The following is a 27,104-nucleotide window of genomic DNA, read 5'->3' as shown; positions in this document are numbered from 1 at the left end:
CACTTCCAAATCATGTACAATGACATATACTTAGAAATGTACATTTGCATATTTTATGGTGATATGCGTTTAAATGAGGTAAATATACTACCCACTAAGAAATTAAACAGGATGCAAAGGTCAATATCTGCATAGAAGATTGCTGTCAAAAAGCAAAAAAAATCCTTTTCCACAATGGCTGGCCTCGGGCTACATTCACAAGGATTAAATCCCGTAAAAGCAATCAGTCTGTAAAAGTAGGTTATCGTACTAATTACCATGTATGGCCCTGAGTTATGGAATGGTTTGACAATAGCCAATATTGATAGAATAAACCAATTACAACATTTCATTGTCAAAAAGATTCAAGGTTTTCATGTCTAAACATGCTCGGATATGTGTGAATCAATGCTAGGACTAAATAGATTATCGCCGGAAGTTTCTACACAGAATATTTACCCTTCGGTGCGACTCAGTCACTAACAGTTTATTCGTGCGCAAATACATTATGCCCGCCCGCTTAACTCAGTAGGTAGAACTTCTACGGATCGCAGGGCGGTGCGTATGTTCTCCGTGACGATTTGATAAACGACATGTTGTCTGAAATCATTCGTCCGCCACCTCTGAGATCAGGTTTGGTACAGAAACCAGGAACACTGGTTAGGTTAACTGCCACTCGCTACATGACTGAAATACTGTTGGAAAACGGCGTTAAACACAATACAAACAAAAAATACAAACTAAAACACATCAGTAATGACTACTTCTCCGGACAATACATATTGACTAAACTGACATGGAAATCTAACGTTACGGTTGCTATAAATAGAGCAGAATATACATTGTGGCAGGAACGTTTAAATGAAGACCCTAAGTTTGATTATTTCAAAATACTACAGACTGACATCAAACCCGCCATAGTCTATAAAGTGTATGAACATAATTCGCGCAGACTCAAAAGAGATATAACAGAAATCATATGGACAAGATCCGTAGACTTACAGGGGACTTATGTGTTAACTGTGATATGTCATTCGTTGATTTATTATCTCACGTTATTACAAAATGTTCAATTAGTTCTGTACGACTACAAATCTTTTACAACCCTTTCGGACAATTACATTACAAATATAAAATTGCTTAATGAAAAAATGTTTACTATAAAATTGTTGAGGCATGTCTGAAAACGAGGTAAAGTATTCGCATTACGGAAATATCGAATTGTTACGACTCTCATATGATTTCATAATAGACTGTTTGATTTTGATATCAGAGAATAAGAATATTAAGCTAGTGTTAAAAAAGACAAAAAGAGAAAAGAAAGGAAACAATTGATATGGAAGAGCAGCAGAACACAGATCAGGAATTTGCCGATTAGCTCCTTGATATTTATTTTTAAATGATACAGTTACATACATAAAGGCATTTCTGTTGATATGTCATCATATTTGTATATTATACTACCTTTGTACTTTGATAGGCATGTTTGTTTGATATCAATTATGATTGTAATATGCACCTGGAAACCTCCCAAGTGGAGAAAATAAAGAATCAGAATCAGAACCAGTCCCCATATGTCACAAACTGACATACGGGCCTCAAAGTATATGTAGTATAAAGAGAACCCCGTGCGCAGGTCTTTCCTACAGAGAAAGGCCGATTATGAGGTCGATATCCGACTTACATACCGTCATTTCTTCTTAAAATGTCAAGCAGTTACGATTCTGACGAAATTTTACAGCAGGCATTATATCTATATAATGAACTTGAAGACAGAAAGATTTTCCAGACACAGAATTCATACAGGTACTCAGTAAGGAATGAATGAAACGTTTAGAAAATTACGTTTATTCTTATAAGTTATGTAACAAAATTATTAGATTATTCTTATAATTTTGTTGTTTTCATTTTAAATGCACAGAAAGCATGCAGATGTATGACCCACAGTTGTCAACTGTCATGTTTACTAATTAACCCTTAGCCTGCTGCAGGCGAATTTAACAGCCTTTGCAAACAGCTTGGAACCAGATCAGACGCCGATTAAATCTGATCAGATTCCAAGCTGTTTGCTACTCTGACAATATTTCTTCCAATTTTGGAGCAAATTGAATGAACTTTACAATTTTAGCAGACGACATTTCCAGCAGACGACAATTTATCTAGCATGCTAAAGGTTAAAGGACCATAAAAGACAAGCTATCATATATTCTGACAGGCGGGAGAAAGAAAAGATAAACAAATTAATTAAAATGCCGAGAAAAATGTTCGGAATGCTGATTCACTAGTAATTCACGTAAGCACATGTGTCTTTTATGGTCACAGAAGGTCAGTTATATAAAATAATTTCTAATAATAGTAACTTTAGACAGGATGATTGACATGTTTTGTTTATATGTATTAATCATGGAGTAATTAGCTCGTAATTAGGAGCTGGCCAGTTAGTATATAAGGCCAGAAATCCAGCTATCAAGGCAGAGCGGTCCGAGGCACGAGAGATGTTGTATGTTGAAATTGTTATGGCTAATCTTTGTTGAAGAAATAAATAGAAAACATATGCAATAAAATTATAGAAACTATAGACTGGTTGTCGACTTTAATTTATACGGCGGTTACGCTACAGTTATGGCGTGATAATTGTTCTCGTATTTTAGTTTATATAGGTGTAGGAAGTGGTAATAGTGTACATGAAAGGCCGGGATGGTATGTTACCCCATCAAATATTACCTGAATGGTTTATGCAGGATAATAATCGCATGCCTACCAAAACAGAATTTTGATATCGGTAGACAATATGAAACAACAGAACAGTAAAGAGTACTTTCAATTTTGTAGAGTACAGTATGCACATTTTGTTCACAAAACACCAAAAACATTGCCAAAACTGTTACAAATGTTATCACATCCGAGTCGCCCTCATCAAAAGAGAACACTTTTATTGTTTCATTTTCATTTTAGCTAAGTTCACGGCGCAATACATTTGTGTCATTCTGTACTCTTAAATACCCTTCTCATGTACGCGGGATTCTTGGAATTCAAGATGCCCCTTTTCATACACTAGTTTTCATATCAGGAAAGTCGAAATGATTTTTTTTTCAGAAATGTTGATATTTTTCCTCTCCTACCGGTCAAAGACTGATTTTTGTGACTTGTCTCAGTGATCACCACATTGATCTAACGTGCCGGACGTAAGAACCAGGTCCGTAGTTTAAAGATCAATAGCACATGTGTAGGTCAAAGGTCATGCGGTCCTGAAAATATATGTACATAGTGTGTGTTGGTGACCTTATTGAAAGAACAGCGTTTTCATTCTATTTTCGAAAATAAAAGCGTGTGTACATGTCCGGGCAAGTAGGTTGTAGAAAGCTTGTACTGTACCGATTCGAAAATTATGTGAGCGATTGAATTTGTCCCAGTGAAGTTTAAAGAACCTGACTCAAGTTTAGAAATATATCCCCCTTAGTATAAAAGGCCGTCTTGAGTATAACTAGAAATTTATATAAATTGTTGACTTGATACTTCACACATTTAAAGAAGTAAATGAGAGCGTGTGCAGTGACAACGTAACATAAATGCAGCTGACATTTTTTTCAAGATATATCCCTACAGTAGACGTTTAAAATTGTATGGAGTATTACTTGTGCAGTATAAGAGACGCTCATAAAACACATTAAGGACAAGTGAAAAGGCACAAACTGCAACCATCCCTTGCCAATATTATTAAAATCTGTGTTGCTTAATATTTAATTTCAAATTCATTTAACTGCAAATAACGTTTTGAATGGAATATGCTAGAAAATGGTGAATTGTGAAACTTTTTGTCTGCCTTAGTTTTAGAGCGTTTATTTTTTATTTTCACTTATTGTTTTGATTTCAGATACATATTTTTTCCTCTCATCTTTAACGGCTTTATGTGGAAATTAGGAGTTTTTCCAATTTTAAACATGCACACATGCAAGGGAAATGTTAATAAAGTTATGAACGTTTTCCTTGAAAATCCGTTTATTTACTGACTATTTTATTAGGTAATCATGATTATACATGTGAGGTGCATTTAAGAACTAGAAATGTTAATAACATTATGCACGCTTTTCTTAAAAGAAACACGTTTATTTACCACTGATTATTTCATTAGGTAATCGGGAGCGATCATGATAAAATCACCATACAAAGCATGGTATTGAAACATATTTGTGTGTTTAATAGCTGCTTTTTTATCACTTTTTTCACGTGCTCATGTCTGGGTCAGAACAGCTAGACATCTGCACGAGAATTATTTTGTTCAAAGAGGTCTTTTAGAAATATATAGACCTCTGTCTAACAAAGGAAGAGGTATGTAAACATGATTACCGACTGACAAATGTTATTCTATTCTATTCTTTGTAGAAGTTTATTTGTTAGATTTTTGTATAATTTTTGAATTATGATTTTATTTAGTAAATTTTTGTTCATTCCAAAGAATTTTTTGTAAAAGGTTTACTGTTCGGCAAGCTATTACCTAGTTTCGAGTTGCCAGGCTAATTTATTAAATTTTTCTGACTCATGTAAATTATTTATTTCGAAAGAAAAATTTAAAATGTTTTATTTGTATTAGTTGTAAAATTTATATTGAAAGTTGTGTAACGTGATATTTAGCAAGTATTTTCCTCATAAACCGTATTTGTCATTTTTTTATGTAAATTATGGAATGCCGGTACTTTGTTGTATTATATTGTATGTTATACTATAAATGTATGGTTTGACAAGTATAGTACCGTATATTTAATATTTAATTGCAATTTAAATATATTGTGTGCCAGTGTATTGCAAAATTATCAAGTGTCCGTCTTGTTACAAAATAGTCATCTTTCATACCAGCTATTCTATTATGTTTAATTTGTATGCAGTATGTTAATTTTTGGTTGCAAATATTAGTAACCGTTAATCATCCTCTTATCCATAATTTTTCATCATAATCTTCTCATTGATAGAAGTATCAAGTGACGTATGTTGTTCAAGTTATGTATGAACTTAATAGCACGTATTATTAATGGGAGCCTGCAGAGGTATGGTGTACCCAGCGTAGCAGTTTGTGAAGTAATATACCCGTGGTTTTCATATCTCGTCTGGACCTGAATTCCCAGCGCTGGGGGTCTACGTTCCAGGGTTGTGCCTTAACCGCCAAGCTATTGATCTTTGTAAACGACTGAGATAGCTCAGGGATACATCTTCGCGGTTTGATGGGGCAGTATCTTAAATAGTGTTAAATCTTTAACGTGCTGCTCTAGTTAATTGGAACTAAAACATCTGTGAAACGTCACTATGAAACTATATTAGAAATATCGGACTCAAACATCTTTTTCTACAAACCATAACAGACATTGAGCTCAACTTTTTCTTTCTTTCTATTTATTAAATACTTATTTTTTCTTTTCGTTGTAAATATTCATTACAGTAAATAAACTTGTAAATATTGTAATGAGTGTTAAATTGTTCGTATATTTTCTGTCCCCGGTTTGACCATCCTGTCACATCATAGCAACTGTGAATGTTATCATCGAATGCCTTGCACCTGTAAAAAATAAAATTAATCCATATATATCATTTGATTCATATAGCCATTTGCAAAGTTTAAGTGAATACCTTAAAGCTCCTAGTTCACAATGTCTCGGGACGTATGAAGAACATTTTAAAGTTTGCTCATATATTTTACCGTACATTTTACTGTTCATTGTCTTTTTTTAAACAACAAAAAATCCAAAACAAGAAACGTTCTTCGTAATTTGATTTCACTTTATGTGCCTGTCCTAATAGTATCTGCTTCCATAGTGAACGTCTCATCATATGTATCATATATACAATGAACTAAGAATCTTGATAAAACAAATAAAAGTACACGTGTTTTCCTTAAGAGAAATATAAGAGAAGGGTGAAATTTTGTCATCTATTTTTACAAACTGTTTCACCATGGAAACAGATACTATATATAAAAAGGCACGAAAAATTGCTATGAGACTATCTATATTATAAAGTCAGAAAAGTGCACATGATTGCATCCCTTACATTTAGATTTAATGTTTAAAATGATACAAAGGTTCAGTTTAAGGTACCAGAAGTCTTATTTGTTATCTTACATTAAAACTCCTTATTTCTATTAAAACAAATCCAAAGAATCATAGGACCTTCAAACCCTTTACATTGACGAGAAAAGACTTAAGGAAGAAAAAGAATGGAAAAGAATAACAGGATCTGTCTTATGACAACATGCTCAACTGTTTGACACTTCTAGCAGATACTAAATTACTGCAAACATTTTTCTAGCCGGCTTACATTAGCGCTTGTCCAAAGGTACGCAAGTGATATATAATTTGTAATGTGCGGTCCTCTTACGTACCTGATGGCACGATAGCATGTTTTGGCTCGTGCAATATCACCGTCTGGTTGTATTTATCACGTCTGGGCAAATCTTCTGTCCTGCAAATAACTCTTACCTTTGGCCCTGGAAATTTAAACAAACATTTCAGTAAACTGGTAATTTTTAAAAGTGCAAGCGTCATTTTTTCCATATTATAATGGTTTCAGCAGGTTTTAAGTTTTTAAGATTCATTGATTTTACAATGCTTCATGATTTTAAATTATTATTTAAACAGATGTGATAAGATAATGATTCAGATAACTTTTAGTCATCGATGTATTTACATACCGAGATAACCGGTTTGGTTGACTGTATAGCAGGTCAGAAAGATTAATTATGAGAGTATCTAAAGACATTTAGACAGAATCGGAAATACCGGTAATCAAAAATATATCCAAATATAAATTAGACTTCAGAAACAAACCTAGACAATACTTTAAAGGTGACCAAAGTTAAATAGTTTAAAAAGATGACGTGTTTCTTCAAATACCTACATTGTACATGCTTTTAGATAGAGGCTTATTAAACAAGAAAATTTAACTTAACTACCAAAGACGACCAAATTATGTGACAATTTCCCATGGGAATGTTATTTTAAATGCAGTTAAACGTTTGGATACCAGCAGTAAGATTTGTTAAATGCTGACGACGGGTAAGACTTTGAATTATCTTTAGTGTAGTAGAGACTTTCCCTAAGCTCTCTTTACACGAGGGAACCAATCTGTTTATAGAGTGAAATTGTTGAGTGAACACCGTTTGTCAATCATAATCCTGTCCAAGTTATATCGGTGCAATGGAAAATAAGCTATGTATGTAACCTGCTATACAAGATAACACAGTCATGCATTTAACAGTCATGAAATTGTTTTCTTTGATTTCCTCATAATTCTAGATATTTTCCCATACTTTGACGCGTACATAATGGTAGCATGATATTACCCCTTTCAAAAATATAAGGGACAATACTTTTCTCAAGCTTACTTTAAGTAATACTTACTGTTGTTGCCCCTTACTCGCAAACCATCACCAGTGCGGAGAAGAGTGGTGCCACTCTTCCATATATCAGTTCCACACAATATTTTGATAGACATGTATACACAGTTTTTGCTTAGATATACAATTTCATTTTTATTGGCACTTTTGGTGCAAATTTATTGTCAGTTAAATATATGTTTACATGTTTACACTTACAGGAAAGGAATTATGCTTCTTATCCATTTTTATTGAAAGCGTGTGCAAAATATGCCTTCTCGTTTACTCTTTCTGCTTGAAATTATAAAGTTTTAGCTACCTTTCTATTTTCAGCAAATGTAATTTAAGGTGAGTAAAATGTTTAAAGGTGTTCTCATAATATACAGCGAAATACATTTTGCAAAAATGATTTGTTTCAATTTCATGACCTTTTCATTACGAGTTTGGGGATATAATTCTCTGTCGCGGCACATATAAGAGTATAATATGATTCATTTGAAGACAGATATCAAAATGTTATGACACAATGAAGAGGAAATACTATACACAATGTAGTAAAACTGTTAGGTACAGGGGAACACTGTGTGAAACATTTTATTCCCTCAAGTGGACTATTTCTTTTTGGTTCTCATACGTTCAACGAGTATGATCAGTTTGACCAGAACACAACTCCCCTGATACATTTTTATTAACTTATCCTTATAACGATGGGGATGTTTTTTTATCTTGAGTCACATGACGAATTTTACGAGGTTATACACGTGCTTTTACCATCCTATAAGGAATCTGACAGATAGACTCGGACTATAATTCGAATATCGTTTAACCTCCAGAGTAGTGCCATATTTGTTGATGACATCATTCGTTGGCGATTTATTGGTTCACACAGTGACTACATGGCATGACGATATTGGATGGCGTATTTGAATAAGTGAAAGAAACGTAATAGGATGTGATGATGTCTCGTTTACTGTCCGTCGGATATTATTTGTTGTTTACTTATTTTTTGTTTGTGTGTTTCTTTTTTCTTGAAGAGCACTTATACTGGTAGCCCCGTTTATTTCCTTATAAGTTCTTATATCACAAAGATCGAAATGTGTAAAGCAAGTTACGATATTGTGAGATAAACTCCTATTATCTGACTCAACCGTTGCCTTTCAAAAATACAAGGGACAATACTTTTTATAAGCTTACTTAAAATTATAATTACTGTTGTTGCCCCTTATTCGCAAACCTACGCATGTGTGGAGAAAAAAAGATACACAGTTTTTTCATTTTCATGTTTCTTGGTGCTTTTGATGCAAATTTAGTTTCAGCTAAATATATGTTTACAAGCAGAAAAGGAATAGTTCTCCGTATCCTTTTCCATTAAAAGCTTGTGCCAAATATGCCTTCTAGTTCACTCTTTCTGCTTGGAATTATATATTTAAGCTACCTTTTTATTTTCAGTAGGTGTAATTTAAGGTGGTTAAAATCTTTAAAGGTGTTCTTATAATATTAAGAAAGTTTATACATTTTTAAATTTAAATGTCTTTCAAATCGCTAAACCAGTGAAAGAAAATTGATCAACAAATAGGCAGCCAGTCACTTCTCGGGGTTATAGCGTAATGCATTTTGTAAAACTGATTTGTTTCAATTTTATGACCTTTTCTCTACGAATATGAGATTATAATTCTCTGTCGCGGCAAATATAAAAGGATGATATGATTAATTTGAAGGCAGATAACAAACTTTTATGACACAAAGAGGAGGGAATACTTTATAAAATGAAGTTAAACTTTTGGGTATAGGGGAACACTCCTTAAATTGATGATGGGTGAGATATTTTATTCCCTCAAGTGGACTATTTCTTTTTTGCTGTCATGAGATCAATGATTATGATCAGTGTTGTTGCATCTGTTTAGTTTAGATACCTCTATATCCACCATGACACAACTCCCCTCATGCGTTTATATTAATTTATCCCTAACGTTGACAATGGGTTTTTTTTATCTTGAGTCGAAGTACAAGGTTATAATAAGGCAACAGTAGCAAACCATTTGAGCCGCGCCATGTGAAAACCAACATAGTGGATTTGCATCCGCGCAGTCTGGTCAGGATCCATGCTGTTCGCTAGCAGTTTCTCTTATTGCAATAGGCTTTGAAAGTAAACAGCATGGATCCTGACCAGACTGCGCGGATGCGCAGGCTGGTCTGGATCCATGCTGGTCACAAAGCCACTATGTTGGTTTTCTCATGGCGTGGCTCATTTGTGGTTTCCACTCGTCATACTATCAACGGATAAAAATACTTTCTATAAACTCAACGCTTTAAAATTAAAAGAACCCACCCGTGCAGCTAGAGGTATGTCTAAAGTTGTTATTTCCTGGTTCTCTTTCTGTTGTGATCTCTGTGTAGTCTGAAAAATGTAAAAAGTCATATTACTCACGCTAGGAAAATATTATAGATGAAATTACACACTGCCTGTTCTTTAGCAACGGAAGTAAAATTTCGCTCACGCATACCGTACAGGCTCTACGCCGGACAAAAAAAAGACATGACCGCAAAAATGTAAATTTTAACTACGTTAAAGTTATATTAAATTTGAATAAATTTGTGCAATGTGAGACTGTATTATAGTAATTACCAGAGCATGACAAAAGTATAATTATACAATCTGTCTGCCTTGCTTTGACTAATTTCCCTTTTAACCGATAATAAGGGATCCATAATGAATTAGAAATAAACTATTCTTCAGCCATTTTGATCTTTTAGCTAGACAAATTTCGGTTATAAAATAAGAAATAGATGTAATCTATCTATATAAAACTTATGTTTATTATGGACATTTAACAGCATAATCTGACAGAATTTACAACCTGTCGCAATTTGCTTAGATGATAATATCACAAAAAGTCATACTTATAAAATGAGAAGTTGAATCAAGGGTAGCTGAAATTGATATTTCATTTGCATTCATGGAATATGAAAAATAAAAAAATAAATATTTCCGTCGGTGTAAAATTTAATCCCATCTTTAGTAACTGATCTTCCCGACCGACCCACACACCTACTATGCCCCCGTTCATAATGTGAAAAAGACGGACCCCTCACACCACGCCTTTGTTCTTTTTATCCAGTTATCAAATGACGATTAAATCTGTCCGCATACAAATACATAATTATCATCTTAAAGTTTTATTTTTTATTTCTGTTGATTATTTAACTTTTAAAGTTTTTATTTAACATTGTCAAAAGGGTTGGGGTGGGGGCGGGGGGGGGGGGGGGGGGGGGGGTTGAGGTGTTCGTAGCCTCCATTGACCTTGTACGTTGGGGTTTCTGCCTATTCTTATCGGTCATTCTATTATCTGTACAGGATTGATTTCTTGCTGGTATTTCGATTATATTAAGAACATAAAAATAATCCTAAATATAAACATGAGATGGAGATATATTAGGTATTGAAAACTAAAAAAAATACCCTGTTATGAAAATACATATAAATAACAATAATATTACTTTTAGGAGCCGTATTTTCAAAGACAGGAGTTACATATAATTACAAATTGTTCTTTCTTATCAGAGATATTATGAAAAAGCTAAATCAATCATTTTATCTAAAATCTTTTCATAGTTTTGTTATATGTCCGTTTAGAAAATTCAGTATATAAAATGACCAACTTTTACAATACTGTGTATTATCATCTACAGATTCAACATTCATAGCATAGTTTATCTTCTTTAAACTTCAAAGTATACAATTGATATGTCGCAACATCGTCAGTGTCAGCTTTTTACTTCCTGTTTGATTTCGCTACGAGATTACTTTATGGATACAAAACTACATCAGCTTACAATAAAATTTTTGTTTTTTTAAACTTTTCATTTTAAATCGGATAAAAATTTAAAACATAATTTCTGTTTGGCCTTTCATGAACAACTGTAGAAACCAAATATGCATACATATTTTGATTTTTAGCAAAGGTAATTGATGGGTTATGGGTAAAAAATTGTCTCTACATCTTCTAGTGAGACGTTAAGCTTTATATCAACACTTGCATTTAATAAAATTGAAAGGACTGAAAATATTATAAACCAAAGTATCTACAAGCAATGTCGTTATTTATGGAGAATAAGTTTGTTTCCCAAATAATCTTCTAACAACTACACATTGTTGTCAATATCTTAAATTAAATGTTACATCATCGAAGCACATTTATGAAATTTAGCATACGTCTAAAACATTATATTTTAAATTTCATCAAGAAATTTCAAGTAATTGTAAAACCGTCGTTATTTGACGAAAATGTTCAGTAAATTTCATTTTAACAAAAGAATTCATCTGGACGTTTAAACATATTTTGAGAAAAATAATTATCTGCACTTGTATGTCCATGTAATACAGTTTCGCTCATTTAAAGCTACTCGTATACACTTTTGGTGGCTATTGGATATTTATCCCTTAAATTTTTAAATGCAAAAAGTGAAACCCCGTAATAAATACTTATCAGACTTATGAAAAATAATATATTCATATTTTCCTTCAAATATGTCTCTTTATCATTATCTTGGAGTTTTCATTTTTCATATTTACCACAAACTTATAAATGACAGTTGTATTGTTTTTTATTCGCAGTGTCATCCGTACTTGACACCGATCTGAAAACGATACAGCGATCTTTCACCATTATAACATTGCTACATGGCGTCGACATCAGAACGCATGGACGTTCTGGTTACCCGAGGCCATTATCATTACGACGCCTGAAGTACACTGCGCCGTACTGGGTCCACCAACGGCGGTCGAAGCGGTCCTTTTCAACAACATTTTTTACTATTTACTATTTACAGTAAGATATGTAATAATTGCATTAGATCAAAAGCTCAAATCTTTGTTTTGTTCTGATCAGTTCAATTTAGTTTAATCATATTTTAGTGCTTATATATACATGTATATACAGAAACAAAACCTTTACGAAATATTGAAAAGCAAAAGAGTTGGGCCCAAGTTCTTACAACATTAGCGATCGGCCGTCCCCTACAAAGAAAGTAAATATATATCATTATTTAAGAATGGCATTATTCTAAGCTATTTGTAACATGCATACATATAAAGCAAAAGAAGAGAGAGAGAGAGAGAAAAGACACAAAATATTGCGTTAGAAACATAGTACTTTGTCTAGTAACTTTAACAAATACATATATATAACTATTGATAAGGCTCTAGGATCCAGCCAGGAAATATCCCCACCCCACGATCCGTTCAATTATAAATATAAGATAAAGCACACATTCTTTTGAATTTAAAGATATTTGCAGTTTTAATCACGCCAGTACATAGTTTATGTGTTAAAGATATTTAAGCAAGGGATCACAAACGGTTTCGTGTGCTAGTTATGTTACACGCCAAACTTCGTATTTGTCATAGATGGATGCATATCTTGTGAACACAACGTTTACTCACCGTACAAGAGGATCACGCCATAGCTGAGGACCAATGAGAAACGAGTACCGATATGTGGCGTGACAGCTGTTAATGGACGAAAAATATTTAATTCGTTGAAAAGAATGACGTAGAAAAAATAAAATCAGTACAATGTTTAATAACCGTATAATGTACTTTTCAGAGTTTCACGATATGATTAATGAAAATATTTTCATAACCTCTGTATTTTTATGAAGTTTTAGTAATGTTTACGAAATGCTAAATTTATCATTACTCACACTTAAAAACTTGTGCAGAGAAAAATATAATCTTAACTTTATTTGTCTGTTAATTTATAAAATCCAATTTTGACTCCATAAGACTTACCCTAAACCCTTTTTAAACAAGGGAAGCAATCTGTTTATAGAGTGAAATTGTTGAGTGAACACCATTTGTCAAACATAATCCTGTCCATGTTATATCGATGCAAATGAAAAATAAGCTATTTTAGTTAGTCCTGTTTTACAGTATAACGCAGTCATGCTTCTAACAGTCCTGAAATAGTTTTTTATTTTCTCATAAATTATAGATTTTTTCCTATACTTTGACGCATATATATATGGATAGCAGAGATCGTTCTCTGTCCTGCAATACCTACAGAATTTCACAAAGTAAAATATATTGAGAACGGTTTTAACTTAAAAAAAATAATCGTCTGTTTATTGACAAAATTCACCACACAACTTAATAAGTAGGCAGTCATTTTCACTATAAGAATGTTTGCCTTATTTGAATATGAATAAAATGACAAGGGGATTTATTACTTGACAAGACAAAATAATTACTTTAATATAGACAACACTTAGTTGTCTGTGATTAACAATAGTTGGTATCCTTATCAAATCCACCATTATACTGGTAGATTTTGTAGTCATTGTAAATTTCATTGAAATATGGATTTGACTTCCATATTTAACATATCAGTATACTCTGAGGCAACTTTCCCTCCCCAGATTCAATCACAAACACAAACAAACACGCACGCGCGCAGACAAATGCAGACACAGACACAGACAACACACGTGGACACACACATATACACATGTCTGTACATTTTAAGTAATCTGGTCACACACACACACACACAAACACACATGTCAGTACTTTTTAAGTCATCTGGTTACACTTACACACAGACACACACAACACACATGCACACACAACACACATACACATACATCTATACTTTTTTAAGTAATCTGGTTGCTTTTTGTTGTATGTGTTGTTATTTTTACCGTTTTTTATGTCTATTGAATGGTCATTTACGTATGTTTTATACAGTGCACATGGAACCTTCAATGCTACACTAGTGTGTAATTCCATGAAAAGCGACATATGGTCCCCAGTTAAATTAATGGGTTTGCCCTAAGTAAGCCTAAAATAAAGTATTACCAGAGTTGTCTCCATTTTTTTCTAAATATTTTACCAAGGATCATTTTTTCTTTCAGCTCAAATAACTCTTTTTCAGAAATTGATATTTTAAATTAGTTTTAAAACTGTGTACTTTGATGCCGTTGGCTAAACATATATCTAAAATAGATAGTGACTACTTGATTTTTGTATTTATAGTTGCAATGCCTACATAATATAATTCATATAAGTTACACTGCCAGTCTACTTGTGTATTGTGCACTAATTTCCAATTTTCTAGTTTTTGTCATTTCATCTAACTCCTCCCTCTATTGTGATTCTATTCATATCAAGGTAAAGAGCTCACAAGCGATATAACAAACAAAACGCACGTGGTCTATTTTGTAAACTAGGCCAATCGTATTTGACAGTCCCGATTGGACAATCTGTTTTATGTAAACATTAATGATTGACAGTTTTTTATCCTACCATTGTAGTTTATGATATATTTCTTGATTCAAGTAACGTTACAAAACGAGGATCTCTAAAACAAAAGAATTTCATAACGTGATGCTGTATATAACAAAATAAAATAAAACTTTATGTCGAAGGCCTCTATCTAATGTCACAAGATGTGTGATGTCATTTTCGCTTACGCACAGCTGTTATCCGCGCTGAAATTAAAACGTGTTGAATGAAAAGAAAACTTGTTTGTAAATATGGAATATATGTTACATATGAATTAACATACTGCAAGATTTTAAAGGAAATTCTATCTATGTATCTTTAACTTTCCCGCACAATATCAGAAGAATAAAATGTACCATATCTACTAAGAGGTCGACAATGTGATATTCTTGTCGAGAAGCAGGGTTTTCAATTTGCTTGAGAAAAATTATCCTTGGTTCAATATATTGAAAAAAAAAGTCTTGGTGCTGAATCACTCAAAATAATGTCTTACTCAATAATGACTAATAATGTATTATTTAACCAAACAAATTCTACTTGTTGCGATTTGTTCACCCTTATATTTGGCTTGCACTTGCCTCAAATTGATGTAATATGTACCATTGGATAGGCGTCAATAATTTTAAATATCTATTTTAGCAGATCAGGATTGGTTCTGTTTTTCTTTTCCTGTCTGATATATGTATATATAATGATAAGCTTCAATTGAAATAAAAGTTTTCAATATAGATCTAGCTCTTTATATTATCTAGGAAGTTTAAGCTGAAAAAACAACAACAAAATAACAACATTCACCAGTTTTTTATGTTGATGGGTTTCATTCGAAATATATCTCCTAGATGCACGGTGACCCCAACATTTTTTCTTTCCATTTTATAAAAAAGGAGCAAAATATTTTTAAAATCTTCAACAGCAAATTTTCATCTAGATTTCAATACGTTTTTTTTTTGTTGTTTTTTGTTTTTTTGTTTTTTTTTCATTAAAAAAATGGATAGGGTATTTATGCCAATATGTAAAAATGAAAGAGATTGTTTATGACATTAATGCTAATAATATAATACTGATATCACCTTGAATTCATAGTAACCTGTAAGCATTAAGTGGGAAGATATATGTTTTATAAAGTATCCCCATTTTTCCGGTTTTACTTAATTTCATGAATGCTTAAACATAGGAGGAAGAAACTGCACTATAAAATAAAACGAGTGCTGTAACCTGGCCCAAGTTATTTTTCGATCTCAGCTGAGTTTGAGTTTGAAATTTTAACATCAATTTTATTAACATTTCAAGGCTAAATTCAAACTGAAACTGACCATTAGTACTGAATATCCGCTTGTAAATAGTAATTAACATAAAATTTAGTTTTAAACATGCTATTTAGATATAAATGACAAGTAAAGTTTTATTATTAAACTCAGCTGAGACTGAAAATGTTTTGTGAACTCGGGACCTGTTTTTTTCTGCTCTTATTTGTCTTAGAAACTAATGTTCTTCAAGCTCACAGGGTATGAACATATTCTTAACCGTAGAAAAAAAAAGATCCAACATCCTTAAAAACTGACAAAATTACTAGAATAAATTAACACTGAAAGGACACTAATCGAATTAGGCATTTTCATAGGAATTTGTTGTCCCTTTTAAATACATTTTTTGCTGTGCAAATACATAGATACGAATCTATTTTCGCAATGAAAATTATTTGACTTTATACATAATATTTAACTAATGTACAACTCTACTTGCACAATCAGAACTTACAATACTTGTAATTTATCATTGGGTGCCCTACTCCACTTACAAGACTAGAAGTATTTCTGTATTTGTGGTTTATTATCTACATATATTACAACTATAACTGAAATTATCACACTTTATTTCATTTAAGATTGCGAAGTTTTCTCTACAAAATATACACATTGTACATGCATATTCCTGATGTTTTTATTTATTCTCCGCATACTAAAGACATGCCAAATAAAATGTTAATGTACCATATACTCCCTTCCCTCTGTATATGTCTTTCCTTTTTCATAACAGTATATCCCAACTCAGCTTCCAATGCCAAAAGTTCTAATACATGCATCATGTTTATTCCTATCTATAAGAAGAACTCTTTTCAGCGCCAAGTTCAGATTAAAGAGCATTAATTCTAGTAATCAATTCCATGTTTCGGCTTGATACGTTTTATGGCATTCTCTGTATAAAAAGTCAACGCAAAAATAGCTGATGAGACATATATGCCACCGGTTTTCCCAATACAATGTATGTGCTATTAATGCCTGGTGTTATTAAGTCATTTTCAGTCTGATCTGCTAACAAATTACACATACTGTAGAGACTTTCCCTAAGCCTTCTTTACACAAGGAGGACAATCCGTTTATTTTGTGAAATTGTTGAGTGAACCATCAGTGCAAAGGAAAACATGAAAGTAACCTATCTGTGTTAAATGCTATGCATCATATCACAGTCATGCATCTAACAGTCCTGAAATTGATTTATTCGATTTTCTCATATTTCTAGATATTGTTCCCATACTTTGACGCATATATATGGGTAGTTGAGATTGTTCTCTTTCCAGCAGTAGCCTTTTCAACACATTTCATCTTGTGAAATTCTGTGGGTTTAGAATTTAAAAAAAAATCGTCTGTTTGTTGACAAATTTCACCACAGAAAATGTCACACTTTCCCCAGGGCATTAACTTAATTGATCTTTACATAGTTTTCTATTCAGATTGCTAATCCATGTGGCAATTATGCATGCTTTTCCCTGCTTAGAGGTAAAAAGTGCATAGTTTGCACGAGGTTCTAGGTCAATAGCCACCTAAGCCTACCATAAAATCTAAGCGGAGTTGTCTCCATTTTTTCCAAATATTTTACCCGGGATTTTTTCAGCTCAAATAACTCTTTTTCAGAAAATGATATTTTAATAATTTTTTCAGTCCTTTTACTTTGATGCAGGTAACTACACATATATCTAAAATAGATACTTCCTACTTGAAGTTTGTATTTTTAGTTACACTGCCTACATACTGACCTGGGCCTTCTGTATAATTTAAATAGTATGCTATATATTTTGGGATTTTATCCTTTTTTTTACAGATAAGTTGCAATAAGAGTATAGATGTCATTTTCTATCATTATCTTAGAAAAAAAGTCCATTTTTATCTTCTTAATTCTTTAAAGTATTGACAAACTTCCAAGGGTTGCATCATATACCTTGAACCTTTTTAAAAGTATGTAATTTACATCTTGTTCAAAAACATTGTCATTGCTAAATAAAATTAAAAAATGTTTTCGCATGTCTCATTGATGATCCGTTTAAGGGTCGTATTTCATCACTGTTATATTCATTCCAACTGAAAAGTTGAACTCATGATCATTACAAATAGAAATGAAATTGAACCATCAATATGTTATTGCAGTTTGACAGATTAAATGTTTGTTGTGTTTATGTCTGATTTCTTTTATACGTATTATATATCATTCTGATGACGCCACAAACATCACTTTAAACAAAGCTAAATATATGGTCATAGCACATTTAATATAGTTTGAAACCATATTATGATTACACTTCAGCACATTCACAAAATTCCTATTTCTTTAGTATGTCAGAGTTATTAGGAGGATGTCATTTTTAAAATACTACTCATATTAAAATATCTGAAAAAGTTAAACATGTGAACATTGTCGAATTGAAATTATTTGGAGTTATAGTTATAATTTCTATTGTAGTCATACCATTGTACTGTATTAACAGAAGGTGTATACATATATTTAGATGTCGACTTTGATACAGAATAAATAGTTGTTTATGAGTTTTATTTTATTTATTCCATACGGCTATTAGCCCATCATGGCATAACAAGCATACATACAGATCTGGCGAACAGAGAAAACATATATATAATTACATACACTTCAATGTGGAGAAGGTCTGACAAACGATTTTTACAACCTTTTCATTTAACATAAATGATTTAAATTATGTTACAATGTTTCTGTTAATTATATCAACTACATTTGTACATAAAATATTGATATGGTAGACACATTCTGATGAAGAGAAAAGAATGTCAAGAGATTTAAGTAATTATATTTCTATAAATTCCGCATTTCTTGGTGAAAATTGTGATTGACTGTTATGCAGTTGCGTAACATTTATATTGTCAAACGATAAACACATTAATATACATGGACACATAAAAAACAACACTGACTGTGGCTAAGCTACCGCTTATTTAGATGTCGACTTTGATACAAATAATAATATATGCTGACTTCTAGTAATACGTTTTATTTAAAAAAAAATATTTTTGAATAAAACTGTGAAAATATTGTATTTTGAGATTTTGTCTACAGCAAAATTGCAAACTGTTGTCATTGGTATGTTGGATCCAAATTCTATAGTTAAAACATGAACAATTACTTCATATAGTTTATAGTTTATATAGTAAACATAAAATGAAAAGAAAAAGTTTATGTGTATTAACAGTACTATACATTAGGTTAAAATAGTACAAAAATGGTACACACTGTATACATGTATAAATAAACACAGCATAAAGATGTACTACATGTACCACTAAAATAATGGCTGTTTTTTAACAATAAACTGTTACTGCATGACATTTATTTATGACTGTAGTTCTGTATGTAAACTTAATTTAAGTATTTACTAAAGCTAAATACATGAAATGAGGGTTTTATACATTTGAAGATAAAATGTTTAAGTGAAAGATGGCCATTTTATATCTTTAATATCAAAATCTTATAGAAATAGTCAATCGTCATCCTTACTACGTTTCATAAATACACGACCTTCCTTATTTATTTATTTATTTTTTGTTTTTTGTTGTTGTTATTTTTTGGTCTTTTTGATTTTTTGTTTTTTGTTGTTGGTTTTTTTTGGTTTTTTTTTTGGGGGGGGGGGGGGGGGGTAAAATTGAACTTTCAAGGGCTATAGCACATACTAGGAACTTTTTTAGAAGTATGTAATTTACATTTTCTTCTTTTTTCGTATGTCTTGGTTCCTAGGCGTCTAATTAGATTTGGAATTCAACTTTAAAAAATAAATTAAAAAGATCAACAAGTGAACGTTGCCGGACTTAAATAATATGGAATAAACAATGAACTTTCTATCGCAGATTGACCAAAGTACGTGTGTTAAAGCAAACTGTATACTAACATTTAGATTTTGACATTGATACAGAATATATGTGAATATTCATACAACTGTGTATGTCTGGGAGTCTAATATGATATGGATTTCAACTTTAACATAGTATTCTTATTAAAGTACCTGACAAACGTGTTTAACAAGTGAGCATTGCCGAATTAAAATAAGCGTGAATCAACAATATGCTTTATTTTGCAGTTTTACCAAAGTACGTGTGTTCATGCAAAGTGTAAACTTACATTAAGATGTCGACTCTGATACAGAATCTACACACCCATCTATAATGTTAAATATATCTAATCTAATCATTGACTACTAGAAATGAGCCATTCTTATAAATATGTCATATTCTTGAGAGTTTTGTCTACTTGTACGGCAAAATTGCAATATTTTTGTCATTTTCTATCAAAGTCTAATAGAAATAGCCCATTTTCATTCTCATTCGACCAGTTTTTTACAGATACCTGACCTTCTTTATTCTTTAAAAAGAAAATGACAAAGTTCAAAAGGTTGCATGCTTTATTTTAAAAGTTTGAACTTACATTTTCTTGAAGAACATTGTCATTGCTAAATAAAAATCAAAAGATTTCTCTATGTTTGCGGCTGTCTTAATTCTTTGTCTCACTGATGTTCAGTTTCAGAAAGGTATGTCGACTTTCTTACCACATTATAATATTTATTCCAATTGATAAGTTAAATGCATGAATATACAAATATAATAAAAATAGAATTATCATTATGATTTTACTGCAATTTTGCATAATAAAGTTTTTATTTTTTGATATGTCTGATTTCTTGTACTTAAATGATACATCATTCGGATGACGACCTAAAGAACACTTTAAACAAAGTTATACATACGGTCATTTCACATTTATATCTTCGAAAACACGTTATAATTACACTTTAGCAAATTGGCAAAATTCTAACTTCTTTTGATATGTCTGGTTACGTAGGAGTCCGTCCAATTAGATTTGGATGTCGACTTTAACACAGTTTTAATATTAAAATATCAATCTAAAAAGGGGAAACAAGTGAACTTTGCGCATAGAAATCATTTGTAACCATCATTGTAATTGCATTGCAGTTTGGCAAAAATACATGTGTAAATGCCAGATATATTATGATATTTAGATGTTTACTTTAGTACAGATGATATATAAAAAAATTGAGGCAGTTAGACTGATGGCCAACTGCTGGTAAAGTTCCTGTTTTTTTTGTGTTTTTACTTCATAGATTTTAAGTGATATCTTATTTGATTCAGATATCGATATAACATCAAAGACGAAATTAAAATATTTTCATTCAAACAAACGCATGATAAAATCATTTAAAATACGAGACCCCTAATTGTAGTGACGGTATATTACCTAAGTTACCATGACGCATTCTACTGTTCTGTTGGTGTTGGTCGTAATCGACTTGGCGATTATGACTGTCGATAATGTTTTCTGTGTAAACACTTAGTACCTGGGACTAACAAAAAAGTTTAATATACGCTCTTTACATATGTCATACGTCTTACAGTATCAGAACTGATACTTTATCCCTGAGTATATCACACTGTTTTGAAGCATAAAGAATACCAATTTCATATCTATTTAGTTACATTATTCTTGTTGTTCGTCTTCGTATGTTACCATCTTTTAATATAGTAAGAAACAAGCCATTTTATGTCAAACTCCGCTTACAAACAATATGCATAGAAGCAGTTAACATTCTTATGATATAAGATATAACACTAGAAGAAATGACACACCGAATCAAGTGCAGCCTAACTATATATTCTATATACTCACTTTTACGACAAACTCTTTATCCAGTATTAGAAGTACAATATTGATGTAATTTACAGATTTTCATAACTGTTAACACGTTCCCTGATTATTCTTGACTAGTTAACGCCAATCTATATATTCCCTTATGCGTCCCTTGTAACAGCTACTACAAGCATTGCACAACTTTTATGTATTGTGTATACATTGTAAAACCTCCAACTTATCAGTCTTATTAACATTTATTTGTTTTCATTTCTTTGATATTAAGAAATGTACAATTTGTTAAACAGATGTGAATATGGGTTACGGTCTTAATTTGTTAATGACTGCGGTTTGCATAATTTCCTGTTTACCTTAAAAGGGATCAACGGAACAAAGTAATGCAGATTATGTACACAAATAACATATATGTATTCAATACGTACGATTGAAAAGATTTGTCATTTAATGTGATGCTTTCCTTAATTATATCAATAGAAGCTGGGCTATATTTTCTTTTACTGTTGTTAAGACATTTATAAAATTTTAACAGGATTTTATTCGTGTGCACACAACGTTCCTGTCTGTTTCAAATTTTACGGTTGTTTTAATATTTGGTGATATGAGTCATTACGATATGATATGTAGGTGTAATAACTATAGTAACGGTTACACAGTTGCAAAAATCTTTGTTTCACGGATTTGAACAGTAACCATGGGCTTATATTATCGGCTGGATATGCCTGTTGAGTAAAAGTATCATATTTTTGTTCATTAACAATATAACAATTTCCTAAATATCATGTTTAAAGTAAAGAAACATACACATGCAGTACATGTACTTTAGCCAGAAACGAAGGAACAAAAATCTAAACACACCTCAAGTATTTTAGAGTAGTGTTTACACTCATGCATCTTTCCAAATGCCCTTTGTCCAACTACGTTTATTGTATCATAAAGACCGTATATCTCCTCTTATTTGGATATTCTGCACCACATGTCTGACTCTTGAGAACTGGTTTGTACTGGTACAGAATCCAGGAACACCGGTTATGTTAACTGCCCGCCGTTACATACTAGTAACTGAAATACTGTTGAAAAAATGGCGTTAAACCCAAAACGAACAGACAAACATGTCTGACTAGACTTTGATTAACAAAAACTGGCATTAAATATATTTCCCCCTATATTCTGTAATTAGAAACTGAGTGTAAATTATTAAAACCATTTCAAACTTTGACAGTTTTCATATGGTGTTTGTACGATTCCAACTGCTCATTCACTATTGCTGGGGTCGACCTGATGTTTGATCAATCCGCTAGTAACGTGTATGAAAATGGAAACAACTTTTTAAATTTGTATTAATTATGACCTTTTTTAACAAAAACCGACAATAACATTTTAGTTTATTAATAACATTCCTAACATTGCGAATTATTTTATTTGCGACTTAAAAAAACTCTTTTTTTAAAAGGCACGTTTTTGCAACTCCCTTGTAATTGCCCAAAAAAAATTTTCACAAAATTAAATTTGATTTAAAAAATCATACAAATTTGACTTACCAACATAATCGTCCTAATAGTTTGAAAATCGTATGAAGAAATTTGTCACTGACTTGACTGCTGTCGCGCAATCTATGATACAAGGACACAGGGAGTGAACTAGGTCTTCGCTTACTTCATAAAAATATGTTAACCCGTTTTGTTGTTTCTCTTTTAAAAAGGGTTTCCTTATTTTTTAACAGTCACTCAACGTCACTCCTTTTTTATACATCCAATGGAGACAGCTGGGTAAATAGAAAAAAGATAAAAAAACAAAACTTGAATTACTTTTAAAAGGAAATAAAACAATATTTGGTGTCGACTTTAATAAAAAATTATATGAAAAATTCAAGAATTGACAAATAACCGTTTTTCTACATAAAAATATCTTATAGTTTTAAATTTGATTTTTTTGGGTAGTCTTTCATTTTTCACGGTCCCGTTGATTGAACACAGCTCCGAGTTAAAGGGGAATATCCCACATACACCCCCAAAACCTTAGTTCTTTAATGAAATTTCATAGATTTTTTTCTTTGACCTTCTAAAAATATTTTGTTTAAACCTTTTACCCTTTTGGGGAAAAGTAGTTCTGCTTTTGGGGCCATGCAGACCAAGATCAGCCTGCCATGATCTGCACAGGCTATTCATCATAATTTTCGTGAACACCCTTTGAATGATAATGGTAGTGCCCAAATTTGGGATGAGGCCCAGTCCCCTTTTTATAATTTAGTGGGTAAAGGGTCTTTATTTTGTCAAAAAAAATAAAAAAAAAATAAACATAAAACTGGGGGTCGTCCCCTTCCCTGTATTTATACGGGGAAAATTTTTAAAATATTCTTGAGAAACTATCAGCCCAATTTTAAATTCTCACACCGATTCAGGGAACCCCCCTAACAAATTGATCAATTATTCCATTCGTTAAACTTGACCCCCAGGGGGCGGGTCACTTTTTTTTTTTAGTTGTTATATAAGAAAACTTAAAACACGCAGGTCCAAAAAAAAATAATTTCACACAAACAAACTTCACCCCGACTGTTCAAATTATTTCGTTTTCGTCAAAAACTAAAACAAAATTTTGTCACCTTTCTCTTTATAGATATTTTTGTCAAATTAATCCCCCGATCGTTTCAAAAAAAAAAAAAAAAAGCCCAAAATTTTTCCCTCCTTTATTTGGTTGAAAGAATAATTGGATTTTTCCCCTTATTTTGATTTTATAAAGCTTGTGTGCATTTTAAAAAATTCTTTTGGGAACTTTTTTTCGCCATCAGTATGGAAAATGGTAAAGGCTTGTATTTAAAGATTTTTTTAAAGTTTAATAAAATATTGTTTTTTTCATACATAAAAAACAAATTTTTTCAAATGCAATTAAGATAAAAGCTTCTTTTTTTACATCAATTCTTAAATTTAAAAAACGGCTTTTTAAAAAAAAATAGTAATTTAACCAAATACATCTAAAAATTTCAATTAAGCTATTCCTTTATTTAAAGACATTTTTTTTTAAAAAATAAAAATTTGAGGGGTGTAGAAAAAGTCCCGCTGCAATGAATACCTTTTTATAAGTAAAAAAAACCAAAATTTTTATATAAATTAGATTTTTATCTTTTTTCTTTTCATTAAACATCATCAAAAAACAAACACTTTTTACATGAAGAGTACAGCGTTCCAAACTCTAATACTGGAAACCTCTCAAATAAAAAAAATATGTAATATATTGAATACTGTTTTAAAAGGAAACAAAATTAGCAACATTTTGAATCACTTTTATTTTAAATAGTAAAATAGACTTAATAAACGTATGCAGCCTTCAAAACACCATTTTTAATAGCCAAAATTTCAGCAAATGCACTTTTTGGGTTAACATGTGGCCAAAAAAATTTTAGATATGAAAAAAGCAAAAATTATCTGTATTTAAAACAATTTCCCCACCCCCACCTTTTTCCCTTCACTCACTCACTGTAATTGTAACCTTTCTTCTAATGAACATTAAGTCCCAGAAAAACCTATAGTTAAAATCCTTGTGCTAGGGAAGGTTTCCGTCAAACTGTGAAAAAATCATGCATTTAACTAAAATTTACATTTTTCCACCAAAAACTTTGATATTTTTTCTTTCGTGATTTATGATTCACACATTTTTCCCAAATATCTCAACAATGAATTAACTTGAAAAAAGGGGAATTTAAATATCAAAATCACCTAGGAATGAGTCCTGAACAAGGCCTTTATAAAAAAAAATTTTCTTAAAAAAAATTGCATAGAATAACCACTTAATTAAATACTTTTATCAAAAAAGCCATTTTTATGGCTTCCAAACTGAAGAATGACAAAACATTTTACCCTTAGTTACTTGTAGGAATTAATCTTAAAATCTGCTCCTTTTCTAACTGTTTTTACCAGTTTTTTAACTTTTTCTTGAAATGCCGCTTAACTGAAGACTATGGTTAATACACAAAAGAAAACCCCGCAGGACAAAACGTAGTCCCTTTTACTTCCTTGACCCTGGCGATCAAAAAGGTAAAAAACCACATAAAAAAAGAGTTTTTAGTTTTAGTAAAATTCCCTGAATTAGAAAAGTTTTACTACACATCAGTTAAAATACGTCATTCCTGAAAGACTCTGTATAAAAATTAAAACATTACGTAAAAAAAGGTCGAAAGGCTGGGGCCATGAATTTTTTTTTTGTTCTAAGTTTATGTCCCACCAAAAAATTTTAGGAATAGGGAAAAATTTTTTTCAGCATTGAAGGGAAAAGTTAGCACAACGCCTGACATACGGGAAAGGGCAATGCCTGGAAAACCCAAAACCTTTCGTAAACTGTTGTGCTTACTCCCTAAAAAATTGACCCAGATGAGGCAAGTGTTTTGAAGAAAAACGCCCATTTTTAAAAGGTAAAAGAATCCTTTTATACCCATCCAGCTTTGCTCAATTGCCCCCTTTTAAATAGAATAAACCCACAAATAACAATAAAATACAACAACAATTTTCTTTAAGTTAAAATACTTCCGGTATTCCTTTTATTTTTTCATGTTAAAATTTTAGAAAAAAAAGCTTGTAATCAAAACTTCACGTTTTACTAACCCAAAATGGAAAAATAGCTATAGCGGAATTTCTTTCTAAAATTTTTGGAATATCTCTCACATTTTTTAAAATTATCCCCCTTTTTATTAACCAAAAAAAAATCTGAAAAAACATACACATTCCCTTGACTTATTTAATGAAATAAATGCAAGGGCGCGCTATCACGAAAAATTTTAAAATTAAAAATTTAATGACCCAAGAAGCAAATGCATATTTTGGCTTTTAACTCCCTTTACTGTTTTTAACATTTATCATATGTTTTAAAATTTGTAAAGATAATTTAAAAGATTACAGTAGGCTGATTTAGACAGTTTTTGTAAAAGGGAATGTATTTTGTTTAGCTCCTGTATTTTGAAGAATTGAAAATTTTTACTAAATTTATAAAATTACAACGTTTAATTTCCCTTTAAGGTAAAGAGCCAATAGAAAGTAAAAAATGGCATTTGTTTGGGTATTTCAAAAGGGGTGACCATTTTTCGCCTTTTTTTAAATTTTTAAAACTTTTCCGGGCCCGGTTTTTTTTTTTATAAATAAAACATTGAAAAAATTGTAAAACACAAAATAAAAATGCAATATCTTTTTTGCAGGGAACCTCAATAAACGATTTAATGAACAGAATTCTAATTTCAACACGAAAAAATGGGTTAAATCCCTTTCTGTTTTAAATTGGGCTTCTTCATTCAAAAAAAACCGGACAGACAAAAACCCCCTAAATTTATTCCCAATTGTAATCTAATGGGAAAAAGCAAAAAGAACTTTACCGCATGTAACTAAATTTTTTTAAAAGATATTAACTCAAACCCCTTCTTTTTTAAGTAGAAAATTTCACTTGAACAACAAAAATCGTTACAAATTTTTTTTCCTTTTTGTACAATAAATCATTATAAGTCTTGAAAGAAAAAAATTTACAGAAAAGAAGGAAATAAGG

At 31.4% G+C, this 27,104-nt stretch overlaps 1 long non-coding RNA gene across 1 annotated transcript; it reads right to left on the bottom strand.

Moving 5' to 3' along the window:
* Positions 1-5,330: 5,330 nt before the first annotated feature.
* Positions 5,331-21,874, bottom strand: LOC128550281 (uncharacterized). Its single transcript, XR_008368196.1, has 4 exons — positions 21,603-21,874; positions 9,672-9,740; positions 6,350-6,454; positions 5,331-5,527 (listed from the first exon to the last, which is right to left on the bottom strand). It is a non-coding gene; the product is annotated as an uncharacterized LOC128550281 (long non-coding RNA).
* Between the last annotated feature and the right edge of the window lie 5,230 nt (positions 21,875-27,104).

Source organism: Mercenaria mercenaria, chromosome 2, assembly GCF_021730395.1.
Source record: "Mercenaria mercenaria strain notata chromosome 2, MADL_Memer_1, whole genome shotgun sequence".
Classification (NCBI taxonomy): Eukaryota; Metazoa; Mollusca; class Bivalvia; order Venerida; family Veneridae; genus Mercenaria; species Mercenaria mercenaria.
Note: the sequence above shows the minus strand (reverse complement) of the source record. Positions and strands in the feature narration are given on the sequence as shown.